This window comes from Lontra canadensis, unplaced genomic scaffold, assembly GCF_010015895.1.
Source record: "Lontra canadensis isolate GAN:19392208 unplaced genomic scaffold, GSC_riverotter_1.0 scaffold21, whole genome shotgun sequence".
In the NCBI taxonomy this organism is placed as follows: Eukaryota; Metazoa; Chordata; class Mammalia; order Carnivora; family Mustelidae; genus Lontra; species Lontra canadensis.
In genome coordinates, this window is record NW_022631015.1 from 22,020,892 (window position 1) to 22,035,671 (window position 14,780).

Here is a 14,780-nt window from a genome sequence, read left to right on the forward strand (position 1 = left end):
TTGAACATGGAAGTATGGCCAAAACGATCAGACACGTGAGGGCAGCACCTTGAAAGCAGAAACGCAGAGAGAATAACAGATTCCACGGGAAGCGTGAGTGTTTCAGGAATCACAGGAGAACTCTTAAAAAATCGAATTAGTCTTCAGGAAGAAATGGCACCCATAAGACAAAAATAGGATGCCATGAAAGAGGAACATCAAATGGTTTTAAAATAACAAATTGCTACATGAATAATTTGAAAACCCTTCCAGAAAAGTAAAATCCCATCTCGTAAAAATTTTAAAAGGAGATTAAAAAATAAAAGACCCAGAGAGTCCATCAAAGATAAAAAGGTAACAGGAGAAAAGAAGAGGAAAAATTATCAATAAAATAACAGAAGGAAACTACAGAATATAGAATACAGAATATAGAAATTGCCAGATTGGATGTGTTTGCTGGATATTCAACACCATGAATGGTTAAATAAAAGAGACACATTTTTGTGAAATTTCAGGACAAAAAAGAAAAAAATCATCCAAGAAGCTTCCAGAGAGAACAGACATCTATAAAATAATAAAAATCACAGTGGGCAGAGAAAAGGGCTGTGACTTCAGGCAATAGATGAGAACATTATTTTTGGCCTACAGAAACAGACACTGATTCTTATCATGGAGAAAAGAGGCAAGTGGTAGAAACCCCCCAAAAACATTTAGAGATGGGGCTCCTGGCTGGCTCAGTTGCTGGAGCATGGAACTCTTGACTTTGGGGTTGTGATTTCAAGCCCCATGTTGGGCCTAGAGCTTTTTTTTCAATTGTGTTACGTTAGTCCCCATATAGTACATCATTAGTTTTTGATGTTGTGTGCCATGATTCACTGTTAGCGTATAACACCCAGGGCTCCATGCAATCCATGCCCTCCTTAATACCCACCACCAGACTCACCCATCCCCCCAACCCCCTCCCCTCTAAAACCCTGTTTGTTTCCCAGAGTCCACAGTCTCTCATGGTTCATCTCCCACTCTGATTTCTCCCCCTTCATTTTTTGCCTTCTCCTAATGTCCTCCATGTTATTACTTATGCTCTACAAATGAGTGAAACCGTATGATAATTGACTTTCCCTGTTTGACTTATTTCACTCAGCATAATCTCCTCCAGTCCCGTCCATGTTGATGCAAAAGTTGGGTATTCATCCTTTCTGATGGCTGAGTAATATTCCATTGTGTATATGGACCACATCTTCTTTTAAATAAATAAAAGTGTTTTTTTAGGAAAAAAAGAAGGAAAATTTTAAAATAAAGTGCACAATGAAATCATGGTCCCAATTATTAAGCATGACTCTGGAATCATGGGGAAGAATTAATAGGAGTCTGAGACAAAAGAAGCCGTTGGAAACCCAACCTGCCTTCCCACTGGGCCCAGTCTATTGCTGGCAGGACAGGAGCTGGGATGGGAGCCTGGGAGGACCGAACCCTGCCCTCAAGGGTCCTGCCATGACATACACTTACAAAGCCAAAATAGTGCAAACCAATTATTTGTTTCCAACCTCCAGTATCACACGGTAGACAAACAAAATGCCTAAAATATGATTATGAAACAGACTGCAAGTGTGATCAGTGTGATGCTGTGGCCGTACAGGGAGAGCCAGCAAGATATGGAAAGCAGAAGGGAAGGGGGAAGGAGAGAGAAGGGTAGGAAAACTGATATCATCATCTGCTCTAGTGAGAAATTAAGTATCTAAATGTGGGGGAAAGAAGAAATGCATGTAAAATTAAGAACTTAATAAAAAAAAAGAAAAATTTTAAAAACATACTCTCTCAAAAAAATAATAATAATTAATTTAATTTAATTTAAAAGGCTCAGTGGGTTAAACCTCTGACTCTTGATTTCGAGTCATGATCTCAGGGTCATGAGATCAAGCCCCACATCGTGGGGCGTGTGAAGTCTGCTTAGGGTTCTCTCCCCTGCCTTCCCCCACCCCTGCCCCTGTGCTTGTTTGTTCTCTCAATCAATCAATCAATAAAATAAAAAATAAAAAGAGGCAATGGCTTAACTTTATCAGTTGTCATCATAAAGACAGCCCAATGGAAGAACTGAAAATGAAGCACAAACCTCAGAAAGAAAAGAATAAATAAAATGGAATAAAAAGGAAACCTTCATCTTTCCGTGACAAGAAATCAGTCAATACGGTCTCAGGTAATAAACCACGAAATCACACAGAAGTGTGTTATTTACAGTTGTGGAAGGAGCCACCAAGAAGAGCTTCAGAAAGGAATTACTAAGTTATTAAATTATTAAATGAGGTTGCCTCTCAGGGAGGCTGGGGGAGGGAGGCCAGAGCGGAGGCCAGATGCTCACACATGGAAGACCAGGATGGTCAGCATTCCAGTCCCCGCAGCCTTGACCCAGACCTCGAGCAAACCGCTACAAAGGAGCATCCGGGATCCTGTTCAAACAAAGGGATCTCTCCCGGAGTAGGTTTCTGGGAGGGTCCCCCTGAGGAACTGAGATGTAACCCGTGCCCTGGAATACAAGCAGACCAGAGGGATCCTGGTCTAAGGGGGAATATGTTCTTTGTTTTTGGGGGGAGTGGGGGGCGGACTTGGGGCTTTCAAGGCTGAAGCAACGGCATAAAGTGCCAGAGCAAAGAGGGAGTGTGGCAGGTAGGGAGAACTGGACCGAGGCCACTCTAGCTAAAGCAGCCCAGGACCCGGGGCAGGGGAGGGGAAGTGGGGGAGCACCTGGGCCAAGGCCACCAAGCTTCACAACTCCACGGGGATCAGAACCTTCCAGAGCGGCACAACATGCCAGACTGGAGGATGAGGCAGAGTCATGGCCGAGGGCAAGGTTTCCTGCAGAGGCCAGGATGGGGCCAGCAGAGGAAGGGAAGCTTGAGGCCCGCAGAGGACGGCTCCGAGCAGCCAAGGGTGGGCGAGCAGAGGGTGTGGGCCAGATGTGAACACGTGGACAAGGGTGTGGGCCAGATGTGAACAAGAGGACGAGGACAGCGGGCGCTCTGGGCCCCAAAGCATCAGGCACCTTGGTCTTCTCCCCAGGCTCCACCGCCAGTCCCCGCCCTGCAGTCTGGTCCTGAGGAGACGCTCCCTGGTTACTGTCCTCGCCTTCTGAGAACGAGAAGGTGTCAGCCGGAAACAATGAGCGTCTTACTGCCATGTTTTACTTGCCCAACTTACTCTCTGCTCCAAGGGGGAAAAGAAAGAGACAAAAGTAATTTTTGTTCTGCTAGAGAGTCTGTTCCAGAGCATGGCACGATGAGATGGAATTCTGAAACCGCAGCAAAGTAGCCCACACTTGCTGAATGCGTCCTGGGTTCCCCACCAGGGCGAGACACCACTATGCCTTTTTGCATTTAGTTTATCCCGGAAACAGCTGTGAGGGTGACCACTTTTATTTCCTCCCAGTTACAGAGAAGGAAGTCTGGGCTCAGAGAGATGAAGAAAGTCTCCCGAAAACATAAGGCCTCCAAGTGATCAAACCGGCATTTCCACGCAGGGGGCCTGACTTGGGGACTCCCCTCCCTTGGATGGATTCTGCTGGAAAGGATGAGAATGCAGTTGCCTCTCACCCTTCTTCTAAATGTCCCGGGTGAAACCTGTCCTTTATCCCAGAGCCCTGCACTGGTGTGGAGCCTAAGAACGTGGGCAGGAACTACTATGTGCATGTGTTACCACGACGCGGGAATTCGGTCTACACCAGCGCGAGCGATGAAGGCGAGTCTGCCTCGGAACTCGAGCACTAAGTTTACAAAAGATCCGTCCAGACTGTTATTTTTGTGTTTTCCCCGAAATCTTAGAAAGGACAGACTTGCCCATCTTTGAGCATCTTGAAGGTCAGTACCACGTCTGACTCATAGTTCTCCCCAACACCTAACATAGTTTCTGGTTCACAGCAGAAGCTCAAGAAACATTTGCTAAATCAAGGTTTGTTGGTTCAAAAAAGGGCAATAATTGTTCTTACCAACCCAATCTCCCCATGACCTCTTTCCATCTGTATGATACTGGTGAGAACCACCTGCCTTGCCTTTTGACCTATCCCAAAATTCATTGGCTGGAATTTCCGGAAGGCAGGGGTGCCTCAAACCCCACGGGAGGTGGTGCATTTTTAACTACATGAACACAAACCAACCCTTGACAGAAGGAGGTGGCAAAGATTAGTTTTGAAGCACACGGACCCTGGAGTCAGAATTCAGGCATTCGAATCTTGGCTCTATCACTCTGTAGACTGTGGAAACGTAGCCAAGTCCTTACAATTCTCTGTGCCTCAGTTTCCTTATCTATTAAGAACTATAACAGCATGTGCCTACTAGGGTTGCTGTTGGGGATTAAATGCATTAATGCATCTAAACCCTTGGAGCAATAATGTACACGGAGCCAGCACTCAATACAGATACAAATGGCATTAGCTGGGACACAGCTCGTTTATGATGCACCCAGTGAGGGCTCCTGGGGTCGGCCTAGGACCCCGCATCCTATGTACATGTTTGCTTTCAGCCCTACAGTCGCCCCTACTGTCAGGTCTGAAGAGATTTGCAGCCTGCCAGACAGGGCACTGACCTTTTCAACGTCAAGTTTAATTAAGGCTGGTGAGTAGCTCAAGTGTAATGTTTCATGTCTTTCCATGTAGTTCAGTAAGAAAGATTTATTAACTCATTAAAATGTCTTGTTAGTGAGCTACCCAGAATGACTACTACTCCCAACCAGCTACTCGTTCCAGAAAATGCCAAGAATAGAATCTGACTTTCCTGACTTCCTAGGTGGCATCTGCATCACTAGGTCATGCCGCTCCAGCATGAGGATAAAAAGCTTCAACAGGTGTGGTGGTGGATTAAAACAGCTGCCTCTGGTGACAGGCAGAAGGCGGCAGACGTGTCATGAGGAGACCACATCGGCCTGGCACCCTACCCTGCTTCTCTTTGCCATGGAGGCGAGCTGGCTGACGGACTGAGCCATCCAGTTCCAAGGAGCTGGGTCTCTGGGAGGTGCCGATCCTGCTTCCTGCAAACCAACCACCTGAACTCACCAGCGTTAAGTTAGTCTACTCCGCTCTCCATTTGGCCCATCAGACCATTTCCATTTCTAAAATGTAACCTTTTGGGGCAACTGGGTGGCTCAGTCAGTCAAGCATCTGCCTTCAGCTCAAGTCATGATCCTGGGGTCCTGGGATCAAGCCCCGGGTCAGGCTCCCTTAAGCAGGGAGCCTGCTTCTCCCTCTCCCTCTGCCCTTGCCCCTGCTCATGCTCTCTTGCTCTTTCACTCTCTCTCTCTCTCAAATAAATAAAATCTTTTTTTTAAATAAAGTAAAACATAGGGGCGCCTGGGTGGCTCAGTGGGTTACTCCTCTGCCTTCGGCTCAGGTCATGATCTCAGGGTCCTGGGATCAAGCCCCACATCGGGCTCTCTGCTCAGCGAGGAGCCTGCTTCCTCCTCTCTCTCTGCCTGTCTCTCTGCCTACTTGTGATCTCTCTGTGTCAAATAAAGAAATAATCTTCCTAAGAAATTAAATAAAAAGTAAATAAAAATAAAAATAAAGTAAAACGTAATCTTTCTGCTTCTCCACCTGCCTCTCCCATACTTCCAAGCAATTTACAAATGCACAGTCTCCTTTTCAGAATCTCACTGTTTGGCCAAGCAGGAATTCCCCTCAATGTCCAATTCCTCAAACTGTCTTCTCACCCCCCATCCTGCAAAATGTGCTGACATCTAGAGTGGGATAACAAGTGCACACTTCTATTTTTGGTCTACGTGTGCATTCCCTCTCTGCTTTCTCTTCTGTCCTCATTCGATTAGAGGCAGTAGAACATAGTGGTGAGTGACGTGGGGTAGGAAGGGGTGACTTCAGACTCCTCTCTCTACTAGATGTGGGACTTTGAGTAAATTACTGACTTGGTGTCTTTTCGTCAATATGATGGAAGTAATAACAGCCCCTTCCTCACACGGCTGCTGTTGAGGACTACATTCTGTAAAAGCTAACTAAGGTTCTTAGAAGAATGTCTATCAATAATTAAGTATCAAATAAACACTGTCATTTCATTCTTGTGGTCTTCATGGTGTTTGTTGTTACAAGGTGCTAATGCACAGTGGTCCAATCATCCACAGTGCCAAGTAGAGATCGATATTTAATAAAGTTCTTTTGATCATGGGCTATTGATGAGAATAGGAATGGCGGGGGGAAATGCCAAATAAGGTCTAGGTTTTTAATAAATTAAAGTAGGCAACAGTGAGTTCCCCAGCAACCAGATTTCTGTACGCATTTCCACCATCATCTCAAGCTTCCCATTTATTATGACAATTTCCTGCTTTCAAATATTGAACAGTAAACAGGAAATTAATTTGAGGATGATGGTCTCCATCCGGAAAGGAAAGCAATATCCGCATCAAGTAACCAGACACTCTTCCTAGAAAATTTCCTTCAGAAAATGGATATGATGAACATGGACCTTGAAATAATCTCAGCAGACTTAGAAATTTCACTACTAGAAGTGAAGGACGAATTGCACTTCCGGTCTGGGATAGCCCAAATTGTCACCATGATTTTGTTTTATTTTCTAGTTGGAGACTGTCTTCTGGAAATCCACAGAGGGATCTGACTCCAAACCTGGAAAATGGGTCACTGTCTGGTGACTCCCTCCTTCCTTGTACTGGGGTCGCGTCCATGGACAGGAACAGAGATGCAAAGTTTGAAAGCACAAAACTATACATGCTGGGAATTCTGTAAACTTTTCATTAATGATAAAGAGGTTCATGTTTAAAACTCCATGCGCACACTAGTGTCCAAACGGGTCTAGTTACCCACAAGTATTTCAAAGGAAGTCTAAAACTGACCACTTCACAGATTGAGTAATAGAGACTGTCCAGTATAACGTTCAAATCACCTGTGGCTATTCTGTTTGGGCTGCATGGGTTAGGATCAACAGTAATTAAGGCTCTAAGGTCGATGTGAAAACAACCCCCCCCAATCTACACGTAAACCGTCTGTGTGTTCAGTGAGGCAAAGATTAGTAGAAGTAAGAAGATGACGGTGCATAAAACAATATGGCCAGCAGAGGGCGCCAGAGGGGCTCCGTTGGTTAGGCTGGTTTAGGCTCAGACCATGATGTCAGGGGCATGAGATTGAGCCCTGTGTTGTGTCTGTGCTCAGTGCAAAGTCTGCTTGGGATTCTCTCTTGCCCTCTCCCTCTGCCCCTAAATCTTTAAAACAAAAACAAAAACAAAAACAAAAAACCACGCACACAATATGGCTGACCATCCCCACTCTCATATAGACATGGACTATTACCAGACACCATCAATACCATCTCCCTCTCTTTATATGGGAGACCCTGAAAATTAAGCACCAGCTTTAGTGAGAGACCGAGAGCATGAACCCAGTAGGTCCCAGGTAATATAGGTATAGCAAGACTAACAAAAGTAGTGATTCAGGGAGTATTTTTGTCGATAATGGAAAAGCACCAATTAAAAAAAAAATCAACTCTGGCTCAAAGATAGATAATAAAGAGGCAGCAGGAAGCCAGGGAAAGTTGGCAGGAGTTTCAGAAGAAGATGCCAAAAACCAAGTCAAAGCTAATGATCATAACATCTAACAGCTGCAGAGGGCTTGCCCTCTGCCGAGCACCTCCATGGATGCTGTCTATAAATCCTCACAAGTCGACAAATTACTGTTATTTTCTCCTTTGCATAAGTGAGAAAGCTGAGACTCAGAGAGGTTGATCAAGTTGCCTAAGTGACAGCATACGTGCTGAACGCCAAAACTCAAACGAGGTCTGCCTGATGCTGAGGCACCGAGTCAGTGGGAGTGACCCCAGATTAAAGGGGGAGACGGCAGAGGGGGCAGCCTGAAAAGACCAAGACAGGAACCCCCAGACAACAGCCAGTTCATGAGCGAGCAATTGGAAAAATTCGGCTCACAGGCTCCTAGAAATAGCGTGGACATTTTGCTCTCCACCACATCTTCTCGATAGGAAAAAAATACATGGAACATGGAAAACTAAAATCCAGCCTTACAATATTCATGGGGTCCCAAGTTTATACTATGCCAGGACTGTGGGACTCCTCAATCAAACACCGAAACTGAAGACCACAAAACCTCTCAGGCAGTGGCAAAAGGAAATGTGAAGCCTTCCCAGAGACACTTCCAGAACCCAGAGTATACTTGTCTCATGCAAAATAAAGGGCAGAGGTGCACTCACGATAAGAAGGTGTAAGCCGTGTAAGGAAGGATCTCGGGAGGTCAAGTCAGCAGACACCACAGATGGGGAAACAGACACCCCAGAAGCCACAATCAGCGGCTTTTAAAGTCCTATAGGTCTATAATTAAATATTTAAGTATGTTCAAAATTATTAAACTTGGAAAAGAGCTATGAGACATGATAAAACAACAGACCCTCCACAACGCAGAGTACTAACAACTATACGATCATGGCACAACAGAGCCTCCAAACAGACAAAAGAACCAATCTGAAAAACTAAGCAGAGCTTCTACAAAAGAACCAGTCATTTTTTCCCAGATTTATTGAAGTAAAATTGAACATTTATATATATATATACATATTTTATATACATATATAAATATTTATAATATTAAATATATAATAAATTGAGTATATGAAATATTATAATATTAAGTATATATTTTATATATAACACATATATAAATATGTATGTATATGCGGTACAACATGATTCGACACAGACACTGTGAAATGATTGCCACAATCTGGCTAATTCACACCTCCGTCACCTCTCATGGTTATCTTTTCATATGTGGGTGTGGTAAGAACCCTTAAAATCTGCTCTCTTGGGCCATATAAAATTGTCGACTCTAGTCACCATGCTGTACATTAAATATACAGCACCTACCTCATTTCCTCTACCCCCAGCCCCTGGTAACCACCACTGTAGTCTCTGCATCTGTGAATTTGACTCTTTGAAACTCCACATACAAGTGAGATCACACTACTTGCCACTCTGCCTGGTTTACTTCACTTAGCCTCATGTCCTCTGGGTCCATCCACGTCGGTGCAAATGGCAGGATGTCCTTCTTTCTCATGACTCATCCCCCTGTATTAATGTACTACATTTTGTTGATCCATTTGTCTGTTGATGCACATGTCAGTTTTTTCCCATGTCTTGGCTAATGTGCATAAGGCTGCAATGAACATGAGGGTGCAGATCCCTGAGATGTTGACTTCATTTCCAGTACAACTGCTGGGTGACAGGATAGTACTATTTTGAATTTTGTGAGGGAGCTCCATGCTGTTTTCCATGATGGCTATCCCCATTTACATTCCCCTCAACACTGTGTGAGGGACCCTTTTCTCCGCTTCCTCCCCAACACATGTTATCTCCTGTCTTTCTGATAACAGCCATCCTAACAGATTTGGGGGCTATCTTATGGAAGTTTTCCCATTTCCTCGATTCTTAGTGATATTCAGCATCTTTTCATATACATGTCAGCCATTTGTATATGTTGAGAAAATGTCTATCCAGTTCCTTTGCATATTTTCAAAAAAGGTTATTAGGGTCTTTGCTATTTAGTTTTATGAGTTCCTTATGTATTTTGGGTATTAACCCTATGTCAGATAGACAGCTTGCAAATATTTTCTCCAATTCTATAGTCGAACTTTTCATTTGGTTGATTCTTTTGTCATGCAGATTTTAAACTTGTTGTAGTACACTTGTTTCTTGCTTTTATAGCTTGGGCTTTGGGTAGGATGGACATTTAAAGAATATTAAATTTTATCTTATCTGTGAACACAGGATAGCTTTCCACTTACTTGTGTTTTCTTTGATTTCTTTCTTATAGTTTTATAGTCTCAGAGTTTTCAATATGTAGGTCTTCCACCTCCTTGATTAAATTGATTCCTATGTACTTTATTCTTTTGATGCTAATATTTATAAATGGAATTATTTTAATTTCTTTTCTAGATAGCTTGTTGTTCATGTTTATAAACACAGATGATTTTTATATGTTGGCTCTGTATCCTACAACCTTACTGAATTTATTAATTCTAACAGGGTTTTGGTGGAGTCTTTAGGATTTTCAACGTATAATATGTTATCGACAAACAGCGACCGTTTTATTTCTTCTCCCTGATATGAATCCTTATTTTTTTTCTTGCTTAATTGCTCTGGCTGGGACTTCCAGGACTGTATTGAATAGTAGTGGTAAGTAAACACCCTTGTTTTACTGCTAATTTCACAGGGGAAACTTCCAGCTTTCCAGCATTCGGAGGCTAGCTTTGGGCTTGTCGTAGACGGCCTTTATTAAGTTGAGGCACATTCCTTCGACGGATAATTTGTTGAAGTTGTTATTATGAAAGGACGTTGAATTTTGTCAGATGAGCTCTAGGTATCTATTGACATGTTCCTACGGCTTTTACCCTTCATGCTGTTAACATGCGTCATTTTTGCTGATTCGCAAATGTTGAACGAGGCTTGCATCATGAGGATAATCCCACTAGATCAGGCGTGTGATCCTTTTAACGCATTATTGAATTCAGTTTCCTGCTATTTTGTCGAGGATTTTTGCATATACGTTCACCAGACATTACTGGCCTCTAATCTTCTTTTCTCGTATGGTCCTTATTTGGCTTTTGTATACCTAATAAAATGAGTCTGGGAGTGTTCCCTCTTCTTCGGTGTTTTGGAGGAGTTTGGAAAGGATTAGCATTAATTCTTCTTCAAATATTTAGTAGAGTTCACCGCGGAAGCCGTCTGGTCCTGAGCTTTCCTTTGCTGAGAGAGTTTTGATGACTGCTCTAACCTCCTTGCGCATTATTGATCTATTCAGGTTTTCCATTTCGTCGTGATGCAGTCTTGATAGATTATACATGTCTAGAATCATATCTGTTTCTTCCAAGTAATCTGATTTGTTGACACAACCGTGCACAGCAGTCTTTTGTGGTTCTTCGTACTTCTGCAATACCAGTTGTATTATCCCCAGTTTCACCATCTTATTTGAGTTTCTCCTTTTCTCCTGGTAAGTTTGACTAAAGGTTTGTCAATTTTGTGTATATTTTCAAAACCAGCTCTTAGTTTCCTTGTCTTTCTTGTGTGTTAGTGCATTTCTGTTTCTAGTGTATTTCATGGATTTCTGCCCTCCTCCTTATTATTTGCTTTCTTCTTGCTAACTTTTGGCTTATTTTGTTGTTCTTTTCCTAGTTCCTTGATGTGTAGGCTAGGTCTTTTGAGATCTTTCTTTTCTCTTAATGTAGGCATTTATCACTGTAAAAATTCCTCAGAACTGCTCTTGCCGCATCCCATAAGTGTCGGTAGGTTGTGTTTCCATTTTGTCTCAAGATACTTTCTGAGTTGCCCTCGATTATTCGATGCATGGTTGTTGAGCGGTGCTGTTTCTTTTCTACACTTGCACTTTCCAGCTCTTTCTCCTGATTTCTAGTTCATACCATTGTGGTCAGAAAACATTCTTGATGTGATTTCAACCTTCTTAACTTTGTTAAGACTTGTGTTGTGGCCCGGACATGACCCATCCTGAGACGTCTCCATGCACACTTGAGAAGAAGGTGATTTCTGCCGCTCTTGGATGGAATGTTCTGTGTGTGTCTGTTAGCTCCATTTGGTTCAAAGTATGGCTCGTGTCTGCTGTTTTCTTATTGGTTTTCTGGCTGGAGGATCTATCTGTTGTTGAGATGGGGTTATTAAAGTCCCCCACTCCCTACGGTTATCTTATTGCTTCTGTTTCTCCCTTCAATCTGTTAATATTTGCTCTCTATATATTTGTATGCTATGGTGAGTGCATGTCTATTAAGAATTATTATAACCATAGTCATTAATCTTAAAAAAAAAGTAAAAAAAAAAAACCACAAAAACCCAGTAGTTTACACGCTGCTAAAGAAAGATGTGGGGAGGGATACCTGGGTGGCTGGTTAAGTGTCTACCTTCAGCTCAGGTCATAATCCTGGGGTCCTGAGATGGAGCCCTGCATCAGGCTCCCTGCTCAGCAGGGGGTCTGTTTCTCCCTCTCCCTGTGCCCCTTCTCCAGCTTGTGCTCTCTCTCTATCTCTCAAATAAATAAAATCTTTAAAAAGAGAGAAAGATTTGGGGAACTGAAGAAATATCTGAAGTAATTACCTACAAACCAACATAAAATATAAATGGGTAAAAATATAAAGAAAGATCATGATTTGGAAAATGAATTAAGTGCCCAATACCTAGCTAAGGAAAGTTATCAGACAGAAAAAATAGAATGGGACTAAGGTATTATTTAAAATGGGAAACTGAGAATTTTCTAGAAATTCCTTGAGAATTTTCTAGAATCAGAAAACAAAGTAAATATGAAAAACAGATCTATCTAAATGAGATCATACAATGAAGTGAAAATATATGTAAATTAAGCAAACTCTCTTTTAAAGCACAAAGATTCACAGATTGAATTTTTAAAATCCAGTTACATGCCATTACAAGAGATAATTTTAGAAAGGAACAGAAAGGTTGAAAGTAAAAGAATGAAATAAGATATGGCCAACCAAATATTTCCCAAAAAGAGCTATAACAGTAGTATGGATTTCCAAAGAAATAACATAGCCTTTTAATAAGACCTCTATGTTTACTCTTGACCAGCCCATAGAAGTGCAAACTGATTCTCCTTCTTACTGGGTACTGAAGAGGATACATATGCCTAATCAATATAGGTACATACTACATATCAGAGGCCGTCTTAACCTCTTCTAATAAAGACACAGCATTTGACACAAGCTTCTGGAATTGGGCTATTTGTTACATGGTGGTGGTGTATTATTGTTACCATTAGCAGTGGCCAGGCCCAGTAAATTAAATGGGGATATGAGGGGCTACCACCCTTGTATCCTTTACATTTTTAAGAATAGCAATGATCTCAGTCATTCCCTCAACACATGATATTTATTTTCTTGGCCTAGAGGGAGAGTTTCTTGGCCTTTCCCTCTGTAATAACTCCTATAGGTCATAAGAATCAAGGTGAGGCCTGAGACATCCACTCCACTCATTTGCGACTGGGGAAATGACCCTGGCTGGGTCTGTGGACCTACTGGACCCACTGTGTCATGGAACTTGGCCAGGACTCCATGTATTATCTGACTCCCATATGTCTCTACAGTGATAGAGGAGACCAGGATATCACTTTGGGTCCCCAAAAATCAATGTCAACTTGGAACCTGTATCCAACAGTGCTCAAAAAACTGAGTATATCCCTTTCCTCCGTGTGTGGTTATCTGAGTACACGTCTATAGTTCTTTTTGGGGAAGGAGTGAGGAAATTGCTAACCTGCCCTTGTCACGGCATTTCAGGGTCCTTCTCCATGAGGACCTGGCTTCTGTAGTTAATTCATTCTGGGACTAAAAAAAAAAAAAAAGCTCAGGCTGAAAACTAGGCAAAGGATTGTGACCATTTATTGGGGCAACTGACTTCAGCCTTCTGCTTAACCACTGTTTACTCCATTTGGTCATCTACATTAAGCAACATCCTTGTTAGCTGCCCAACTATCTTGCCTTCAGGAACACCATATCCTAATGGCCATCGTCGTGCATCCTGCAAAGCCAGGCCCTGCGGGTCCCAATCCAATACTGCTGTCCATAACAGTAATTCCCCCAACTTTGCTTTGGTTACATATATTCTGGGACCGCATCATCTTTACTGTTGTTACAAAGTCCAGTTCTGCAACAGCATCTCCTACCATCCATCCCAGCCTACAAAATAGAGCTACGGCTAAGCTCCTAAAAAATGCTGGAGCTCACCAGCGCATTCATTGCCTTAATAAGTGGCGTATCTTCCAAGCTCTCCTAATACCTTCCTGTCTTACACCGGAGACTTATCCTAGCTCGCTCACATCAAGCGATTTTTTATCTCTTCCTCCATAGCCTGTCATACCGCCTGACACATATACTTCCTTTAACTGGAATTGGTGCTTTTTCCAATCTTCCCAGAGCTACCCCAGTCACATATGAGAACTGTGTCCCAGGGCCTGTGCTGGGGAATCCAATCTTGTGTCATCAGAGCATGTCTCCGAGTTGGCGAGCTCTCCATCCAGCTGTATACTCTTCCCTACTTGATCTAACATCCTCCCTGCAGCCGTGCTGTACTGGTTCTCGAAAGATGGTCAGCACAATCTAGTAAACAGTCTGCCCTTGAATGAGACCACTGCATGGTATTCACAAAGGGGGGAGGGCTCTAATTTCCAGTGATAGGGAGTGAGTTCTTCAGATCCAGAGGGTTCAGGAGAAACTAGAGTGGGTTCAAGGTTCTCAACTGCATCTACCCAGAGGATTTCACACTAAGTCTTGGGTTCCCAGTCTTTCCCCATTTAAGGATCTGGCATTGCCATAGGAGACTTGCCTAGGCTGAGAATTCAGCCTTCTTTGACTCCTTCTCTTATATCCTGGGTTTGGTCTGCAGTTCTATCTGCTTTGGAACATAGAAGGAACGAATTCTTTTAAATGCTGCTGATAAGGCCCTTGGAAGTTTATATTCTGCTTTCAATCGCTAACAGACCTGAACCTGTCATTTTCTTTCTTCAGTGTCAAAGAGCACTTAGCAAGAGCAACATAATTCCAGCCGTCCTCCTTAGCATAACCTTTTCCCCTGTGGACCCCTCAAATCCCAGAGACATTGCCCCAGCGAGTGCATCCCCTTCCCCCTACATGCCCTCCGACGTTACTGCAGATGACACAGTACAGCAGAGATTATCAAAACTCCGCCTACCTCCAGGGATGGGACTGACGCCCATTGCTGAGTTCTCCACGGCCAAAATTCCACCCGAAAAATCTGTTTCCCAAGCCATGCTCTTCTGG